Raw genomic sequence first — 23,182 nt, 5'->3', positions numbered from 1 at the left:
TTTCTTAATCCTGTCACAAATAGCGTAACCATGCTGGTCAATTTTATAGCCTAACGCTACTATGCTTCTTTGTAAGAAGGCACACTTGTCTAAAGATAATCTAATTCTCATGCGCTGTAAACGCTGGAAAATTTCTCGTAGAACTTCCACCATTCTTTGTTGATCGTCAGTGTAGGCCAATATATCGTCCATATAGTGAGTCATTACATCTTCTGACATACCCTGGAAGGTTATAAACATCAGTCTAGCATATATTTGAGGACTGAGTCGATAGCCCTGTGGTATCTTGCAATACTGAAATGATCCTAAGTGTGGAATGTGGAATGCTGTACTTGGTCTAGACTCTTTAGCAAGAGACACGTGAAAATAAGCAGATTTTACGTCACACTGTGAATAGAATTTATGACCGGATGCTTTCGCTACTATTTGAGGAATAGGTTGCAGATTTATAGATGAAAAATAACGCGTTCATTCAATCGACGAAGATCCGTAACTAGTCGCCATTGATTACTGTCCTTCTTCTTCAAAAATAACGTTGGAGAGTTGTATAAACTCTGGGAAGGTTCCAGTACTCCCTGTTTTAATAATTGTTCAATCTGTTCAGTTACTTGTTGTTTCGCAGCCTCCGGAATAGCGTATTGACGTATACAAAAAGGTTCGTCTGACTGCAATGGTATTTTGTGTTCATAGTTCGGTATGGTCTCAATTCTGTCTGGATTCCAATTAAAAACATTGGCATATTTATAACAAAGATCCAAAATTTGTTTTCTAATCTCCTTTTTGGCTACACTTCCAATTTTAATTCTTTTTGGGTCAAATAATTTCCTGTCTTCTTCCAAATACTCCTTCGAGGGGTCTTCTTCTTCTTCTTCTTCTTTCTTCTCCTGTAGTAGGTGAATGGATTGCACAGCTCCAATCTTGAAATTTTTCTTTAATTTTACACTCTCAGGGGTTGGATTCACAATTTCCACACATGGATGCTTCCTAGACACTAAACACACTGGTATCTCTATACCCTTCTCTTTCAAAACGTCATCTTCGGGTTCCAACAAGAGATCTTGATTTACCCTGGTGTACATTGGTTTCAGTGGAATTAAAATCTTCAACCTTGGTGGGATCCAAATTCTTCTAGGTGTTAGTAGCTGTGGCTCCAACTTCATATTTAAATGTTCTCCTACCGTCGTAGATACTAAATGTAACGTTCGTTCTTGTTGTTGTGCCAATTTGATGGACCTCCTGGGTTGTACCATTAAGTGTACTATTTTATCTTGAAAATTTATACTCGCATTTGCCGCCATTAAAAAATCTACACCCAACAACATGTCAAAACCGACTCCTTCGACTACTCGAAAACAGAGGTAAAACTCATTTGAACCAATTTTAAATTTTAAATTCACAGCATTAGATAGGTTAAGAACTGTATCTCCAATTCCTTTAATTTGAGTTTCCAAATTCCTTAATACCACATTCTTCGGCAAAATTTTCTTATCAACTAAAGATAATGTTGACGCACTGTCTAAAATACTATTAGTATTTAAGGTATCAATCTGAACTTGTAATCTAACTATATTGCCTGTGATATATATAGGTACTTGAATTTGTTTTCGTTTGTTTAATTTATATTTATTTGTCGCCATTCTATTTTTATCTTTATTTTGTTGGACTAATCCTATCTTATTTACTTGGTTGTGTGCTTCTGGTATTGTCTCTGAACATGTAGGAACCTGTGTTCGTTTCCCATTAGTATGGCGGTTAACATATTGTCCACCTGGAAGATCACCGCCTCGACATCCAGTATTACTTAGTTTAAATTTGGCTGTAAACAGTTCTCCGCCAAATGATTAGGCATAAAGCATTTTGAACATACTTGCCCTACATTCGGAACAAAGTTAGGAGCATTGGGGTTAAGTAACGCCTGTTGTTGTTGTTGAGGGTAAAAGTTTGGTATGCGCTGCGTCTGTTGTTGTAATTGTCCTGTACCATATGCTTGCCTACCATTAAAATTATTCGGTCTTCTGTTCCAATTAAACGGTTGTCTTCCATTCCAGTTCCCATTGTAATTTCCTCTTCCATTAAAATTTCTCATAGCGTTATTGCATCCACCGAAATTTCCTCTTCCTCTCGGGGTTGAGTTCTGAAATTGTTGTTGACCATCAAATCTACTAGCATTACCACCACGACCTCTGAAATTTCCACCTCTTCCTCGAAAGGTAGATTTTTGCTGCTGTCCCCTCGCACTGAATGCTGGTTGGTTACCTTGATGAACTTGGCGGGAAGTGTCCTCTTTCGGCACCTGAGTATCATGTGACATACTCAACATAAGTTGTTCTAGCTTCTTAGATAGGTCACGAAGTTCATCCCTCTTGTTCCTTTTCTTAGGGGTGTCCTCTTTCCCTGGCTTCATCGTTGGTCTGGTCATGGACTTGTCTCTTCCTGTTTGCTTCTTCTGTTTCTTCATTTTAAGTTTCCACCTCCTTTCAATTTCAGATGTCTCCGACTCAGAATCCGTAGTGGAACTGAATGTAGATTCGTTTCTATCAGTACTATCATCATCCTCAGAGCTGTCCTCTGACGAACTTGATGTTGAAGAATCTCTCATTATCTTCTTTCTATTGTTATTCTTGCTATTCTTCACGGTTGACCTCTTCTTCTCCATCTTTCTCGCCATCTTCACGTTTACAAGCGCGTTCTCTATGTCTGTAACCGCATCAATAAGTTGTTCTGGGGACCTAAACTTCTTATTCCCTAACTTTTCTACTATTTTGGCCCTTAAGCCACATGCTAACATTGACACTGCCGTTTGGGGAGATATATGCCTAGCATATTTATCTATTAACGCTAATTTGTCATATAAGTAAAACTTCGCACTTTCGTGTTTCCTCTGTGTCCTATTAGTAATTTTGATAATAGGATCCGCACTCGTCTTAGGATCAAGAAAAAACTTTATAATTTCTCTCTTAAAGTTCTTATACGGTAGTGCATTTAAATTATTGCGCTTAATTAAATTCTTTACCCAACCTTGCGCTTTACCTACAAAACAGGCAGATAACATGTGTTTAGCCTTGCGTTCCGAATAATCGTTTTCCCGTATAAAGTCCTCGAATGTTACGAAAAACTTTTCAATACAATCGTGTTTTATGTCAAATTTAGGTGTATTATTGGTGTGTACATGAATTACCGTCGTCCTATTCTCCCTCCTTGGACTATGATCTCTTCCACGCTGCTGATTTTCTCCTGTTCCATCATTCTCGCCATCATTTTGTGCTCCTTGGTCCTGTCGTCTGTTTTCATTCTGCGGGTCATCCTGTCGTCTGTTTTCATTCTGTGGGTCACGTTGTCGCCTACTGCGCCGCCGCTCAAAATTTCTCTCTGGGCTGTCTTGGTCGGATGACGAACGTCCCTGATCGCTGCTAACGGACGGGTGGCGTCTACATCTCATCTGATCGTCGGTATCGTCTGTACTCAGAAAACTCATCTCTCCTCGTTGCGCTCTGGATCTTAGATTATAGGGGCTTCTATCAGAAGTTTGTGACCTCACGTGTTGTTGTTGACGCTGCTGTCGAACTAGGACCGGTGTTGCACGTCGCCCAATTTCGTCCAATAAATTACCCAATTCGTCCCCTAATTGCCTTAAATTCAGGCTGCTCATAGATTATAACTAATATATATATATATTTGCTTTTTTTTAACGTACTGTGTAAATAATTTTGGCCTGGCTATACTTTAAGTCTTAATTACGCAAACATTTCTAAAATTCACACAACGTTATTCTTTTTTCTCCATTTTTTTTTCAAATAAGAGTAATGTCACAAACGGACGTTAACATTATGCAGCATTCGAACTGAAAGGTCATTTCATTTTCTGTTAACAAGCTGAACTACGCCAAAAATGCTGACTTATAAATATGTCGCACAGACTAACCTGAGTAAAACATTGCGCTTTCATGTAAGATAATAATGATGAATGTCGCGTACCTTAGCATTATGGTTATATTCTTTCCGTCAATAAAATTGCTTATAATTAAAAGAAAATAGAAAGTAGCTTTTGCCCAAATTAAATTGTATCTAGGTTTAACTTGTGTAATTACTTTTTTTTTCGTACTACAAAAATCCTTTAAAACTTATATTGGCCATTATATTATGTGTCTCTGACAGGGAATCGAGCCCCGTTCTCTCACTTAACAAGCAGGGTTACTACCCATTATACTGTAATTAAACACATTCTGCCACTTTCAAAGAAAGGACCTCATTGGCTCTAAACTTGTTTAAAGAAAAACACTTACTGACCACCATGTGGTCCTAAACCCGTTTAAAAAACACTCACTGGCCACCATGTGGTGTCTGGTTTGGTGTTAATGATTTATGATCGTAATTAATCATTTGATGCTAACATTGCCGTAATTCGGTCAATCTGGGTTCGATGATAGCGAACCAGACAACCAGCTAAATAAATACACTTAACATATATCATTAGATAGTTTATTCTTGATTATCGTGACAATTAGATTAGTAAACAACTTAGGGCTTTGCATGGGCAGTGTGGCTACTATCTATCTTCCTATTTCATTCGTAAAGTGTTGGATTTATAGTTTAAGCTTAAGTTAATTTAATTGGCTTTAGTTGAAGCTAAAGATCGTTCGGTTTTGTTATTAATTGCTTAACTTAGACATCTCAAGAGAAACTACTAACCTGGTTGCTGTTGAAGTACTTCGGTCTTGGTATGGAAGTGTCCAGATTATAATCACTAAGAATATACAGACTTGGATGTCAAATCGCGGGATCTTTCCGAAACGGGAGTTTAGTCGAGACTCTCCTCCTCGAGCTCTATCTGCAGGTCGAAAACTACCTTCCGTATTTCTTGCAATCCTCTGAATTCCTATCAATGCAATTACCTCGTAGGTGACTTCCTTGTAGCAAGACTTCCTTATATCTGACTCTGAATTTTTACCATATTTCCTGGTTGCAACGTCTATAGAGCAATGTGCGTATACACGGAAGTCTGGTTTTTTAAGCGATTCAAGAGATTCTTAGGTCGATGTCCTTATACACTTATACTATCTAACCTGCCAATCATTAATGTATCCACCACAATAATAATAATAATAATAATAATAATAATAATAATAATAATAATAATAATAATAATAATAATAATAATAATAATAATAATAATAATTTTATCGCTTCTCGGAATTTGGCAATGAGGTAGCTTAGTTCTTTAATTTCTTCCCTTCTTTTCTGGCCAAATTCCATCTCTGAGCGACTGTCTCTGCCTCATCAAGGCCGGGATGGTAACACTGCGAGCAGTAAGTCGCCTTCAAACTCAGTGGTGCTCTTCAGTGGGTTCGCACCGGTTCGCGAGAACCGGTTGTTAAAATATTTCGAGTTCACAGAACGGTTTGTTTTACCCAGTGGCGGAGCCAAGGGAGGGGCTGGGGGGCCAGGCCCCCTTGCTCAAAATCTTGGCTTCCTAGTGCCCCCCCCCCCCCCACACGGGGTGATACAGCTATAGGTCGACAAACGGTGAGTTGATAGTAGCCAGAAGTGAAACTACTACCGAAACATCTTTCGACAACAGAGTTACCAACTACAGAATACTGTATGTTGCATGCGTTCCAAGTAAAAAGTTCCAGGCTCGTTTTTGTTTGTAGTACAGCAAGATCTAATTCATTGAAATCTGTTAAATTGCATGCATTAACCTCACCATCTGAACGTTCCTTTCAACCTCTATCCCTTATCTAGTTATTATCTTTGCTTTCGTCAAAGAACTTGAAAAAAATTCAAATAAGTCGGCATTCTTATTCGCTTCAATGTTGAAAGTCATACTAAAAAATGAGGTGCTTACCTACAAATAACATGATCTGCAGTAAAATATTACACTTGTATTGGACGAAAGAAGTCTTCATACACTAAGTAATTAATTTCCATCGATTCTGGCGACGTAGAACAAATTCATAGCATCCATTAAATATTTTATTATTATTATTATTATTATTATTATTATTATTATTATTATTATTATTATTATAATAATATCGAGCCGTCTTGTTTAATATACAGTAAAAGAAAAGAGCTAAAGTTTTTATATTTCTGTCATTCTCTCTGCAGTTCGAGAAAATTAAGATACTAAATACTACCAACACCTACTATATGTTACTGATACTGGTTCTCCTTCTCGACTATCTTCTGGTCTTGTCTCCAGTACGTCTAGTTTCCTAACGCTCTTGGCCGTGGCATAGAAACCTTCTGCTGCGATGTTAATAAGCGATACTAGAGATCTCCAAGGAAAACGAAGTCAGCACAGGTGAACCTATACTACTAACTAAAGCCTGGGGAAATGAGGCTAACAAAAATCACTGATTCTTTATAAATAAATTGTTCAGAAGTATTTTCTTTTAAACGATTTTAACAGTAGCTTAATCTCAAAACTGCTACTACTAGACAAATTCCGAAATTTGTCACAGAGCCAGTGCTACAATCTCCTGATTACTAACCATCAGGCAAGATACCGAGATGATACAACTTGGTCGCGGCAGTAAAAGTGTTAGCTATTCCCATGACCAGGTTGTATCATCCTGTAACCTGATGTTTAGTAATCAGCGAGATATCAGGAGTTTGTGTGACTGGTCCACAGATATTCCATTCAGTAAGTTCAGTCAGTGAATACCAAATTTCGTCGCAGATTTATATTTGTTGTTCGTCAAAATATGCATTTCTGAGAATATTAAGCATTAAGCATTTCTGATAAAATTACATTGTAGGAATTATGCAGAACAGTAAATCAGTGGTGACATGAATTTTCAACAGGATATATTACTTAATGCCCCTCCTTCAAATCTAATCTCAAAACTTACAATATTAATTTAGCATCGACTACAGGATAGTAGCGTTATTTCAACTACATTTGAATTTATTTTAAGGCTTTGAAACACCCGAGACTCAGAAGATAGAAATAAGGGAAATGAGTCAATTGGGTCATAAAAATTTCCCTTGTGACACCGATTCTTGGTAATCTCCTCAGTTGAAATATTTATCCACGAGGGATAAATCACACCATCTTCAGCTGATGTTCTACTAATGAGCTTTGGCCATTCGGTGTTTGTGTATTTGAATTCACGTCAAATTCTAAACACTAGTAAAGGTAAACAAACAAATGTAAGAATAAGGCCACGTATACTTCTTTTGCTGTAAATAGTCCCGGTTGAAATATATGTTCTAACAGTGTTTGATATTAGGGAAAGAAAAACACATTTCCCTTTTTTTGCTTCAAAGAGTGCTCACTTCATCATTTTAATAAAGTAAAGGCACATACATTACTCAGTTTTAGAATCAAGGGTAAAAGTAACCAAAAATAATTGAACTACGGACAGATCAAAACAAGATGCTGGAACCGGGGCAGTTGCCCCGGGCGCCAGCAAACTAATATGTGTGTTTATTGGTGTAGATGTAGATGAAAGGGATACTAATCGAAAAATTTGCCCTGGGCACCAAATGTCTAGTTTCGTCACTGATAAGGCTACCATATTTTTACAGCGTGAAATCGGGACATTTTTCTGAAATATTAAGAATACATGATAATTATTGGCAGTTTACTTTATAGTGAAACTTAAGCTTCAAGAGCAAGGCTTATAATTATAAGTGGGCTGGAACGGCAAATCAGTGTCCTGTTAGAGTTCAGTTCCTGTTTCTGTGCGACGTTTGTCTAATAAGAAGTTTTGTCCTTGTATATCACTTCCTACTTTATTATTATTATTATTATTAATACAGTTTATGTACCAAACAACTATTTATATTATTATGCTGTATTAAACCAAATCAGGAACTTGTGATATTTATTTACTTCGATCATTCCATCCGGTAAATAAATGTTATCTGCACGAGAGGGAATGTTTTCCGGCTGATTGGAACCAGTTGACAACGACAGTCTAGAGATCCTCGTCTTTCAAACGCAAGAAAGGAAATAATCGTTGGGGCAAGATCGGGACTGTATGGAGGGTGATCAAACAGGTCCAAATGAAAATCTTGAATCTTCTTCTCGATGACGGCAGCGGTATGAGAACGCGCGTTCGATGATTCCGGACGACAGTTTCCCGTGGTGTTGATTTTCAATAGCATGTCGCAGTTTGGTGAGCGTGTAGCAGTACACGTCAGCTATAACTGTTGTCCCACGTTTCAAGAAATCAACCAACAGGATACACTTGTCCCAAGAAACGGTAGCCTTTAGTTTGAGACTCGCATGCGGCGATTGCTTAAACTTTTTTGGTTGAGGGAACGTGAATGGTGCCACTGCATGGACTATTGTTTGGATTCGTCGTTGGTGTACGAGATCCACGTCGCGTCGCCCGTCATAATGTGGGGAAAAAATCATCTTAATGGTTTTGACAGCGATCAAAAAACTGTCGGGCATTGCACATTCGTTGCTCTTTGTGCTGGTCTGTTAGCACTTTCGACACTTCAACTTGTGATATCCAAGCGTTTCTGTGACAATCCTGTAGATGGTAGTTCGTGCAACGTGAGGAAAGTCACGAACCAGAGCACTGATCGTCAATTGCTGATCACTTCGCAATTTGTCGTTCACTTGCCCCACGAGGTCATCCGCCTGCCACTCCGGTCTTCATACTGAACGTTGGTGCGATCATTTTGAAACTCGGGACACCATTTACGAAACTTTTCCGCACTCATTACTGTAGGTTCATACACTAGGTACAATTTTCGATGAATATCAGCAGCAGAAGTTCCTTTTACAAGCTACGATCGTATCACACCGCGCACTTCACGACTAGCGGGACAAACAATTACGATCTGCCTTCCGCGGCTGCTAAACTCCTACTGACTCAAAACACTCACTGTAGTGGCTTTGTCAATAGTCCTCGTTGGCGTTGCATGCGTGAAATTGTGTTCCAGCGTACCACATTTCACTATATGTCAACGGTCCTTACTTCTGAAATACGCCTCGTATATATAGCGGGAGAGAGAGAGAGAGAGAGAGAGAGAGAACTGGTTGTAAAAAAATTAGAATATCACCACTGTTCAAACCACCATGGTGGGAAGTATGTTGCAGATGGGATCCCAATAACTAAACCGAATCGTTATCTTGCCTTTGTTTATGGTCCTCACTTGGTAGTCTGGATGGTGTGGTCTTCCTTTAGATCCTAATGCAGGTCGAGAAGCGAATTTTTGTGAATTTTATTTTGTTTAACCTGTCTTTTTGTTCTTTTTTCAGTTTACACACTAGGGCCAGTACTGTGTAGATTTTTTTTTGTATACATGCATGTGAATATTGAGTTTTTGATAGACAATATACCATAGCCCCTACTATCGAGAATTGCCCTTTCTGTAAGCCCATTTATGTAGAGAAAATCCATGAAATTCAATTTGTTTAAGTGTCATTTTGCATGTGTTGAATCGTCCGAATGTTTATATATATAATAGTTGCATAAAGAGTGATAGGGTTTCTGAAGTATCTCTGCATGAAGATAATCATGGAGATGTTGAAAGATCAACTGTTGATTTTTTGAAAAAAAAAATAGAAAATAAGTTAAATGATATGAAGAGTGTACTTCTTTGGGAATTTGATCTCTTGAAAGAGGAAATAGTGCAATTAACCTTTAGATTCATTTCGGATTTTTTTCTACGTTTTGCATTTGGGGGTCATTTTGACCCCTTGACTTTTTTCTTGTTTCTTCCAACATTGTTTTGAAATTCTTGTTTGAAACGTACTGCTAGGATCATAACCAACATTTTCAACCAATATTTTCTTAATGATTTCCCATTTAGGTGCAGGGGTCCCATCTTTATATTAACAATAAATAAGTACTGTACATAAACATTAAATCTCGCTACTTTCATGAAACATAATTTTATCAAATTTCCATAACAAATTGTTATTTTTGCGTACTTTGATATGCATTGCAAAACTTAATAGGTGAACTCCATCTTTTGTGTACAAGGGTTAAAAAACTTGTGAGCCCCATATCCGCGTATAATGTTATACCTGTTCTTCTAAAAATAACTTCCATCAAAATTTAATCGTTCATGAGACCATTTATCTTTCTGCAGACTATTTCGACTACATAATAATAACCTATCAGACTACACGCAGTCCTTAGGCATTAGTTTTCTGACGTAATAAAAATCTCTGAGCAATTAGAGAATCATCAGACCTTTTTACACTTCTTCTTCATCTTATTCTTCTCAATCTTTTTCTTTTCTTCTTCTTCTTCTTCTTATTTTTTATGCTTATAAAAGACGGTGCAGTAACTATCATAACTTAAATATTAAACCTTGTACGAAATTTATCCAAAAAAGAACAAAATTGAAAAATGGTCAAAGTAACAGCCCAAATGAAAATACGTAGTGCATGTAATAGCTACATTCGTACACCGTTATTATATATAAAATTATTAAAGAAATATAAAATAATACTACTTAAGAATCTACTGCAAGATGCCAGAAAGAACTAGTAAGATCTTTAAAAAATCATACACATAAAATACAAAAAAGAATACCAGAGGGGTCAATTTTACCCCCGAAATGTATCTAAAGGTTAAGGTCCAAAAATATAAAACTAAAAGAATTACTCTTGAAAAATCTTATAATTGTTTCATGAAGGAGTCAATAGAACTTTCTCATAAGAACTCAAAGTTTTAAATGTAAGTGATCTGATCAATTCCTTGAATTAACTAGAAATGAGAACAGTTTCTAGATTGTAGCCAGGAAGAAGTAAGTTGATTTCTGTTAGTGGTTCCGACAAAATTCCTTTAGTTGCTAAAAGAAGAAAAAGAGGATTATTTCTTACTGTAAATGAAAGTGATGTTGAAAATAGTGTCAGTGACAGAAATGTAACTTATGTCAAATGCACTAGATTAAAATCCAAACATGATACCTATGCCTCGTTTCATGTTGAAGTGTTTGACACTGAGTTTGGAATTATTCACGACCGTACGATTTGCCCCAGTAATAAACTAATTGATCCGTTTTATGACAACCAATTCCATAAACTAGATTAATAAAGTAAACAACAACAACTAGTTCAATATGGAAGTCCATATCTGGTACCAAAATGTAGGACTTAGAAATAAAAGTAATATATTTTTCTTCTGTTGCTGACTGTTCGATATTATTCCTGTATCGGAGCCATGGTTTAGTCGCGATTGTTAAGTTGATTAACACACTGGTGTCTGTTTTAATGAAACTAATAAATGTTTTCGTTCTGATAGGAATTATATTTGTAATCAATGTAACAGAGGTAGTGACGTTTTACTAGCAGTTAAACAGAAGTTATCACAGGGGATTTGATTTAGAATCTGATACTGAGTGTGTGTCGATTGAAGAATGACACATTGATTGAAAAAAATATTAGTTGAATGTTATTACTTTCATCCAACCTATTCTGTTACAAGTTTTATGAACTATCTAATTATATAGTGTCAAGAGTGAACTTTTCAACTATGAAATAGTAATTATCGGTGATTTCAATATATCCGAACTTGATTACACGAATAGAAATTTCTCAACTCATATAAACGATTATTCTAAATCCAAGGCTAATTTTTTATTTAATTTCTTGGATGATATGAATCTGAATGTTGACTCTGGGATGACTGATCTGGATCTAATTTTGTATAATAGGTACATCATAAAAGAATAATGCTCATCAGATTTTTTTTTTTAAAAAAAGCAATCTACTTATGATTTTAATGTATTTTCCAAATATCATTCTAATTTTGAGAAGCAACTTCTTGATAAAACTAAATATGTTATAGAAAAATTAAGAAAAACTTAAGAAATGATCCAAAAAGATTTTGAGAGTGCACTAAAAACAAAATTAATGCTAAAGATGCTCATAAATTAATATTAGTTAACGGGGAATCGATCTCTGATCCTCGATTGTTATCTGAGGCTATGGCCAAGCCATTTGAACTGTTTATCACAAAGATGAGGTTAATGTAAATGATAGTAAATATATTTCTATGACCAATCAATTTTGTAGTGATCAAGTATCTTTTAACACTAGTCATTTTAATTATTAACTATTTGTTTTCAAACTTTATATTCTTTCGTATTAGTATGTGCTAATACTCATTGTTAAATAGGGAATGTATGTATGTATACATGAATGAATGTCCATATAAAGTAAAGTATCTGTTGTATGGAATTATTTAATGAGATGATGATGAAGTTAAATCAATCCTCTATAACTTTTCCTTCACGAGCAGGTAAAAGATGTTTTGTAAATCGTTTATTTAATGAACGTGAAAATGTACTTAGTATTCGATTTAATGAAATTGTATAGTGTTACAATACAGTAACACCAAAGTTAAATGAAAGTGTGAAGGTACAATTTGCAAAAGGAATTTCAGATCTGAATACTTTTCACATACAAAGAAATCCATTATTAATACTAGATGATTTAATATCTGAAACAAATGCCGATGTTACAAGTTTATTTACAAAATATGCACATCATAAACATTAACTGCAATATTCATTCTACAAAATTTATTTCCGAAAGGAAAACATGCACGTGATATAAATTTAAATGCACATTACATCATAGTATTTAAAATCCGCGTACAAAATTACAAACACAGTATTTAGCAAGGTAGATTATGCCGCAACAAAGTAAACAAATCATGGATGTGTTTGAAAATGTAACACGTAATCCTCACACTTATTTATTATTCGATTTAACTCAAGAAGCAAGTGATGCATTACGAATACGTACAAATATTTTCTCTGAAGAAATAATGTATATATGGGAATGTAAATGAGAGTAATTGGTAGTTTACGTTTAGTTCAGTTTAAGATATTGAAGGTGAAACAACATTTTGATTCTCTCCGTGCTCTGTGGAAATGTAAATCTGCAAAGGGTAAACAAAGCATACTTGCATCCCGTGATTTGATACGTAGTATTTCACAAACTGCTAAAAATATAATAAAAGGAAACATTCATTCGAGTTTGCGTCACAAGCAACATTGATATAGACATAAACATATCTTGCGTGCTTCATCTGTGTAAAGTACAACACTTAACAAAAAGAAAATTTTATTACAAAAATCGTGTGTTTTTACCATTAATCTTAGGTTCATTACGTGGTGCAGTAGCTAGTAATATATTTACGAGATAGCGTCTGAATCACATAAAATTATTTTAGTTGCTGAAAATGCAATTCAACAAATACGCGCGAAACTAAATCTATAAATAAACATCAGTCTCGTTTAGATGAATAAACGAATAATATTTTGAAATGTAATGTTCTTAGTATTGATTTAAAATGGATGTTTATCAGCATGAATTAAAACAAAATATTTAAATTATACTTAACACTGCGTTGGATGCGCCCTCCACTGTTACGTGAGTGGTCGCGCGTTCTACTATTGTAGAACATCATTATTTTTCTATAGTGTTATGACTTTTAGCAATATTCGGTCTTAGGTATGTTAATTATATTATTATATAGGTTTTAAAATACTTTTAAAATACTTTTAAATTATTTTAAATTATTTAAATTATTTATTGTATTTGATTAATACAAGAATATTGACAAAAATAAACATTATATATATCTTATTTAACATAACAATTTCGAACAAAAATCTAATAAATGTTTAGGTATAAGTATTGAAATAACAGCATAAACCTTCTTCTACTATAAATCATACAGGTAGAATGATTTGATGTACTCTTTCTGAGTGATTGTCTACTCCAAGCAATTGTCACACACGCTTTTCTGGTGGTCTGGGCACACCTATCTCTGGCTTTTAGCACAAGTTCTTTTTTCTTGTTGACTTGTTGCGAGAATGCCCACAAAGGAAACATTTTCCTACTCCTGAAGCCCTGTTTTGTGGTAATGGAACACCTTCGCTGAAGCCAAGCAGAAGTCTTCTTCCTCTGTGTCGAAGCTCTCGCAAAGCATTTCATGGCCAAACATTGGCTATTCGCTGGTTTTATCAGCTCAAAAGTTAGATCCTGCAGAAAATTCTTGCATCTGACCTTTTCATCGTTCTTATTTGCTCCAAATATATTAAGAGCATTAAACATCAAGTACATTCATCACCAATTAGGCATGAAAATAATGCCTTGTAGGCCAAGCCTACGAAAACTAGTATTATATTCAAATTGGGAGTTCGTGAGTTTCTTGGCGTTGTGAGATCTACATACCAGCGAGGAGGTTCTAACTTTTCCTCTACGGATATAAAACGCACGTATGTCGACAAAAGGTGGTGTAGCAGGACCAGTGACTTCAACACTAGCTTTTACTAGAATGTTTTCTTCTTCTTTCGGTATATGTCTGGTACATTTTCATATGGCTGCACTCAACTGTTTATTCAACAAAATCTATCTCGAGCTTCTTCATGTCTTCGATCCCAAGTACACTTTCACAGTTACTTTCTGCCTCCTCTAACCAAAGAAGCATCTGTTCTCTGTTATGTTCTGACATTTAAAATATATACAAGCACGTATTCCACAAAATAACGGGAAAATGTAAAACGAAATAAATCACTAATACGAAAGAAACCAGTACGCCAATAGTCGCGCGATCTACAATAGTAGAACAGTACGCCAATAGTAGAACACTAATAAAATCATGTTAACAAATTGGAGCAGGTGCAAGAATAAGGGCTGGAGATACACTGGAATGTACAAAAGGTTTTCGGAGAAAGGTACATAACCGCTTAAAGTCGAGCGTGTTGCCAACTGCTCAGGATTTTAAAAATAAAACACCTGTTCTACAATAGTAGAACGCGCGACCACTGCAGTGTTAACCATTCTCACAAGATCCAATTACAGTACCTATTATTGAAAAACAAAAAGAAGAAAATGTAGTTAAGCAACAAGATAATTCTATTTTACCATTCGTGCCAGACATTTTACAATCAGAACCGAAAATACTACAAAGGAAAGCAAATCTATTAATTAAACAATTAATAACTTCAAATGCAATTCATTGGAATAAGTTCGAAACAATAGACTCGTGGAAATACAATTTCTGGTTCTAATATAATAACTTTAGTGAACTATGTACGAAGACGGAAATATTCAAGAAATCCAATAGATATTAAATATTCTAAAAGGTTTTTTTTTAGATAATCATAATATTACTAAATAATTTATTTTTACATCCAATAGTGAAATCACATAGTAAAATAAGAAAATCGCGAAGTCCATCGGTAGTAGCAAGTAAATTTAAAAATCGGAAAGAATATAAAATAGAAAAACTTTATTATGATTATATGACTCATGCTTCATTATTAACTATTAAAACATTACAACAGAAACAAAATCATCAAAAAAAGAAAATTAAAGATGGATTAGCATCACAAGATGCACATACATTACATGACCAGCACGTAGAGTTTTCGAACGAAAATCATATTATGTCAGTGCACTGAATAAAACGTTACAAATGGATTTAGCAGAAATGCAAAATATTACAAAGTATAACGAAAATTGTAAATGAACCGCTTACTGCAGAAAGCAAACATATTCACATTTCGTAATTTTACAGGAGAAGTAAAAAACTGAGTAAAACTATCTTTATGATATTTCCACCATAATATGCATTGTTCTATTAATGATAGAAGTATACGTCATTATTCAAAACTGTAACATGCAAAACAAACACGCAAAATTTGTGTATCACCTAGGGGGATGGATGGGGCACTTTTTTTGTGTTTTGGACATGTTTGCTGTCTGCAGTAAATGCATTGTTCAAACGAATTGTGGGTTGAATTGATTAAAGAAAACGGCCATGAAATTGATAAATATCATTTATTGGAAGAAAACATAACTGTTAAACATTTCTGGATAATATGTACGTCGTGAAACTACAAATTAATCAATCATCGTTATCATCAAAACGTGTTTCCGTTGTGATGGGTCAGGATGCTTTTGAGCTCCAAAATAGCATCTTTTCTTGTGGTATGTAGACCAACCTTTTTTATGTCATTTATTTCTCTGTTGTTTATGGGCAGGACAAAGTATTTAGAACAGCTCCTCAGCCTAAAAGTATCCACTATCAAACCACCAATATTCATGTTACACTAAGCATTATTTGGAGTTACAGATGAGAACTACATTTCATGGTATTTTGAAATGGTGAAAGTCGTTTTTAGGTGCTTAGCGACTTTTTGCCTCTCTCAGACACGCTTTTTTTTGTAAAATTCATACCACCAGGAACTCTAGTATATGAAATCAGTCACTTTCATTTGAAGCATGGAAAACTTGTTGGAAATGGTCGAGGAAGTTTTCATGAGCTCAACAACGTCATCCACTGTGTAGTTTTCCTTCTTCCTCAGCTTTTTCTGTATTCTCCCGAAATCCCTATCATTGGGCATGAAGGAGTCACCTCTAACGAAAAAAAACTACGGTCTCATTTGCTGTCGATAGGGAACTCGTCCGGGACAAGTTTCCTTTCTCCAGAAAACGGTAAATTGAAGGCGTCGCGATGTCCATTTTTACCGAGCGAGTGTCATTTCGGTGCTAAACGATGGACTGACCTATTACAAACCATTGGTGACAGAAAAGGAAATGTGTAAATGTTAGACATGTTTGCTTTCTGCAGTAAGGGGCTCAAATATGTTTTGTGTTGTATAGATATTTTTTCACGATACCTACATTGTTTTCCATCGAAAACGAAAACAGCTCCTGAAATGTCAAAAGCAATTACGTTTTTTTAAGTTTAAACTATCCGTATTTGATGTACAAAGTGAATTAGGTAAAGAATTTTATAATCAACATGTAATATGATTATTTAAAGAATATGAAATTTATCATTAAATTGTACATTCTGATATTAAATGTGCATTAGCAGAACGGTTTATACGAACATTAAAAGAAACATTATACTAATACATTAGTGCGATAAATACATATCGTTATATAGATGTTTTAGATATTTTTTAAAAAATATAATCATAGTTATCATAGTAGTGTTGAAGTAAGGCCTGGAAATGTAAATTATTCTGACGAGAATAAAATTTGGAATACCTTGTGGGGGATAAATTGAATAAAAAGAAATTAACATGTAAATTTTAACCGGGTTATTGTGTATGTGTTAGTAAATATAAACATAAATTTGAAAAGGGTTATTTACTAAAATGGTTCCAAGAAATTTTTATCATTGATAAATGTATCGCATCAAATCATGTTACTTATAAACTAAAAGATTGGATCGGTGAAGAAATTAATGGAATATTTTATACACAAGAGTTGCAAAAAGTAAATCATAACTCAAACAAAACCTATTACATTGAAAAACTATTCAAACTTGAGAAAGTCATGATGTATGTAAAATAATTAGGTTATCCAAAAAGTATAAATTCATAGATTAAAATAAAAATCTGTTCAGTCTTCATAATGAGTTCAACGATAAAACATTATTTCTATGTTACTCCATCTTAAATGCTAGTAATGAAATTTTTAATAATAACGCAACTTCATAATTTATAATAAATCTTCGTCAACCTATTCATTTACGTGATGGAGAGAGGAATCCTGCTTTAACGCAAGCTAATATACCTTTTAGTTTTTATAATGTTTACTTGAAAACGAACAAATTATAATAGATACAGTTATAAATAACAAACATAAACATAATATTATTAATACACTGCCAGGATATTATTCCTCTGCTGAAACAATTTTTCCTGACCATGATTCCTGAACATGTACGAAATTTAAAATATTATAAAAATAAAAATCAAATTGTTATTAAATATTCATTTCAACTAGATGACTAATGTATGATTGGTATGACACACGGTTTACAACTCTTACTTGGTTTTATAAATAACAATACATCTGAAATGTAAAATGCAATATACTCAAAACTTAAAAATGTGGAAGACATTATCGACTCGTGAAAAATTTCCGTGTAATTTGGAATATAATATTCCAAACATAAATGTTTGCATTGATAGTGTAAAACAACAAGAAAATGTTCGACCGATAGTTCGTAAAGCTAGTGTGTATAATGTTGAACATTACACATCATATTATGTTAAAAACGATACAGTCTAAAACTATTCAGTCATTTATCAATTACTAACAAAATACCCATTCCTTCCACGAGAAGAATACGTTTCATTTTGGACATAAAGGGGTGAATTTGCATTTAAACGGCATCGTAAATGTTACGATTGATCTCAACGATCCCGAATACTATGGATTCGACATTAATATAGGTTATTTTCGATTACATATCTATATCTATATATTCCCTCCACCAACCCTGCGTTACACCGTCAATGTGAAATGACAAAAAACATCCCAGTCCCAAACCTCATCTATGTTGAAAATTTTAATCTTGTTGAATTGATCTTGTTGAATTGATCGTGTGGTTCAAGAGTTATTGAGTTACAAAAGTAGTTACTTTCATTATATATATATATATATATATATATATATCCTCTCAACCCCTTCCCCAATGTGCGCCGTCATTGTATCTCAGGTCCGAACCTCATGTATGTGGTAAATTTGATTGTGATCGGACGCGTGGTTCAAAAGGTATGAAAGACATGAAATCACAAACACAGTGGCTTTCATATATATATATATATACAGTGGCGGATCCAAGGGGAGGGCTATAGGGGCTATAGCCCCCCCTTGATCATATCCTGGATCCGCCACTGTATATATATATATATATATATATATATATATATATATATATATATATATATGAGTTGTTCGATGTTGACTGGGATTTTCGTACGTAAATAATGGATGAATAGCCGGATCATGATGAAACTTGTGGGTGACATAATGTACTCCTTCTCGAGTAACTAGCGTCCGGCATTACATATTTGGCGCATGCGCAGCAGTTGCACCGAACATCGCGGTAAGCAATGTGTCTGTGGTTGTGGATAAGCGGTGTGTAATCAAATTCCTTGTGAAGGAGAAAGTTAAAGCAGCTGAGATTTTCAGAAGATCGCAAGTACAGTATGGTAAACAAACGATGTCACGGATAAGAGTGTACGAATGATGTGAACAGTTTCGCAAATGACGGGAGCTGGTGACAAATGAAGCACATGGACTTTGGACACATTCGGCCGACTGCAGTCACACCAGTGAATGTCGCACGTGTTGAGCAAATAATTCTTCATAACCAGCGAGTAACAGTGCGTTATATTGATGCCGAGGTGAATATCACTGTCGGGAGTGTTGAGAGAATCATTCACGACGACTTACGCTTCCGCAAGGTCTGTGCAAGTTGGGTTCACGCCAGCTGACATTTGATCAGAAGTGGACACGCATGACTGTCTGTGAACAACTGAGAAGTTCTGCCCCATCCCCTCAGAGTCCAGATTTAGCCCCCATGATTATCGTTTGTTTGCACCCTCGAAAGACCATCTGGGAGGGAGGACAGATGAAGCGCTGCGGAACGATGTCCTCCAGTGACAACGAAACAACCAAGTTCTTTCTACGCCAAAGGCATCAGGGAAATGCACAACGATGGCAACGGTGCCTCGACGTGCACGGAGAATACCTTTAAAAGCTGACATAGTTTGGTGCTTCTTGTGCTATCTGTTTCCTCTGAAGAAATAAAAGTCCCGGTCAGCCTTGAACGACCCTTATATATATATATATACAGACACGTATCCAAGGGGGACTATAGGAGCTATAGCTTCTCCCTTGACGCTCAGGTATACACTGGATAAAATGGGCGTCAATCCTGCTTTACACTGAATAAAACGGCAAAATATGGTTTAGCCCCTCTCTTGATCATATCCTGGATCTGCCCTATATATATATATATATATATATATATATATATATATATATATATATATATATATATATATATATATATATATATAGATAGATAGATAGATAGATATAGATAGATATAGATATATATATCGTTCATAAAGCCTCGAGAATGACTTCTACCCATACCCAACTGGATACAGTTTCTACGTTGTATTATATTTTCGCGAGATCAATCTTAATATTGTCCTTCCATCTGGCGCTACGCCTTTCTAATGGACGTTTTCCTATTGGATTTCCAGTCAAAACTTTGAAAGCTTTCCTATTTTCTTCCATTCTCACCACATGACCTGCTCTCCTGAGCCTCCTAGATTTGATGACCCTAACAATGTTTCGTAAACCTGTAAATTACGTAGTTCCTCGTTATGAAGTTTCGTCCATTCAATTTTCCTGTTTCCCTTGGGTCCAACGTCTCAGGATTTTCTTCTTAGAAATTCTTAGTCATTTATCAATTATAACAAAAAAGGAAGAATATCTAAATGTTTATCATTTAATCGAGCCAAATGGAAACGAATTGAAATACCGGAACAATTGCAACACAATGTAAGTCAGTATTTATAAACATACAAAGCTCACAGACGATTAAAATATAGAACCGATACTAATGATATCCTGGCTGCTCCATAAAAAATGCAATAAAAAGTCTTAAATTGAAATGAACTATGAATATAGATGACATTATTTGATAGATACTAAAGACATGCGTTGAAATATTAATTTTACCATTACGTTACATATAAAATTTCATTGTCAATAAACAAATGTTTTAATATTTGTTAGCTAACACATGTTTGTGTCTGTATAAGAACCAGTAAAGGTATTTGAATATCGCCTACTGCACGTGTAAGATTTTATCTCATGTTGAAAGTACTATAACTAAAATTGAACAGTTTTACAAGCCAATATAAGTAGTTACAAATTCGTTACGTTTTACCTGAACATACACGACACTTTAATCTTAATACGATATGGACTAGTCAAGTATACAGCACATTAATTTTCTATTGATAGTTTATGCGTAAATATTGACAAATAAAACTACTTGAATATGGGATGATATAATATACTGTAATATTAATTATTTTTGAACTATATGTGTGCAGTATTACACACAGATACCCCATCCCACCCCACACTTTTAAACAGGGTGTTTCAAATCAACTCCGACAATTGGTAGCTTATTCCTCACACCAAGGCAAGACAAAAAACGTAGAACAACCTAGGTGTACTGTACAAATGCTTCCTTTGGGCGCTACGACCAGTCGAAAATTTATCGGAAAAATGCACAGACAGCCATAACTTGAGATTAAAATATGTCAAATCGAATTCAACGGAAAGAGAATGTCCACTATTTTTAGCTGTAGATTACATTAATGCACAATTCGATATGATGCAGGGGCGGCGCAAGGGTGACACTCAAAGAAACTGAAGAATTCCTGGAATATTTTATTAAACTTTGACTAAGACAAATAACTACATTAAATATATTTCAACGAACGTAAGTCACAACAAATCGTCCAAGTTACAAGAAAATCGGTAGAATGTGTACCTCTTTTTCTTTCTTTTTCTTTTCTTTTCTTTTCTTTTTTCTTTTTTTCTTTTTCTTTTTTTTTGTTCTGCTTTGGACGATCTTTTTAATATTCCCAAGTACGTATTCTTTCCAATGCCTGACGATGCAATTAGTATATTTTTTCTTATCAAACCACTGCACAACAGTAATATTATCTGAATTTACCACTTGCACGCTAAATGCTCTTTCATTTCTTTTCATTTGAGGGGATTTATGTAGGAGCTTCTTTGTTGGAGCTGAAATGTTAGTAGCGATAATTGTCCCTGTTGATTATAAATTTAACTCGGATAGTATTTGCAGCAAAGGAAGTTATGTAAAATACTTATCAAAATACAAATAATGACCGGGATTGAATGGTTTAAAATCAATTCTAATACTGGCAATTAGTACCTATTCGCAAATTTGGTCGTAGTAGCTTAAAAGTTGGCTTTCCCTGGTAAACACTAAATTAACAACTTTTTCTGAAGAAGTAGCAATAACAAAAAATTTTATTCCGACTGGATTTGGCTTCATTCCCGTAGCCAGCCCAAAAATGTAGGGGGGCCGTAAAAGTTAAGGGGTCCCGATCCAATATACTATAATTCATTTGCAAGCCTACCGTGTAAATTTTAGTGGGAATAACTGTTGAAAACCTCAGTGTGTGTGTGTTACAATTATTTAATGTCCATTTGAAATTCATTTGCACATTCAAAAACTGAAGAAAAAAAAGGTATGTGCTCGCAAGGACATTATCGAATATAGTATTAAGGTTAAATTATCGTATATCACGATAAATTATCGTATGGTTGGCAAACCTGTCCTCTGCTGTTTCTAAATTCTTTCATCTGAGCAGCTTTTAAGAAAGTTTACCACAAGGAACTCTACATCTGTCAAAGTATTGAGTTGATTTTGAGTTTAACGTCCCGTTCAGCAGCGAGGCTATATGAGACGTGGACCTACTGATTAACGTGGAATCAGAACCACATGAGCTTCCGCCGGGAATAGAACCCGGGTCTCCCACGCCAAAGGCGCGTACGCTAACCGCTTAGCCACGAAGGAGCTCATCTGTCAAAGTATTTGAAACATTTCTAACTACAGCATGTCCATAAAAAGAGCATCATACTTTAAAGTCTGAATGAACATCTGAATGAACGGCTTCCAGGAAGATGGATTGGACGTGCCGGAAATGATGATAATATCTTCAACAAGTGTCCGCCAAAGTCGCCTGACTTACGGTCTGTGACTTCTTTTTATGGGGTTTACGCAAAGGATTGTGTCTATGTACCCACATTGCCTCAAAACATGCAAGAAATGCAAGTTCGTACCAGTGCTGCCACCAAGCCCATTACATCAGATACGTTGGAGCGGGTGTGCTGTGAATGGAATTTCGTCGTGATATCTCTATCACCACTCATGATGCTCACATTCAATGTGTATAAGGTATAGTAAAAATATTTTAGTTTTTCTTTCAAATGTGAAATTTAATTTAAATATCATTATCCAAACCGGCGTAATACGACTTTAAAATATGATAGTATTTTTATGAACGCCCTGTATAATGCTGGTATCCCCTTTACTTTTGATTCCAATGATACAGAGTTCTCTCATGACTATATGGTTAGTGTATATACCTTCGGCACGAAAAACCTGGGTTCGATTCCATATGGAAATTCATGTGGTTCGGATTCCATGTTAAACTATTACTCCATATCTCATATAATCACTGTGCTGAACGGGAAGTTGAACTTGAATTCAGTCAACCAATGCAATGACACCTTGATAAGAGCAAATCAAGAACAATTGGATGAAGTATGACTACATGAGAGAAGTAAACTCTTCAATAAATAAGAAACATATGTA

The sequence above is a fragment of the Thermobia domestica genome, chromosome 5, assembly GCF_964235325.1.
Source record: "Thermobia domestica chromosome 5, izTheDome1.hap1.1, whole genome shotgun sequence".
NCBI classification, from domain to species: Eukaryota; Metazoa; Arthropoda; class Insecta; order Zygentoma; family Lepismatidae; genus Thermobia; species Thermobia domestica.
Note: the sequence above shows the minus strand (reverse complement) of the source record.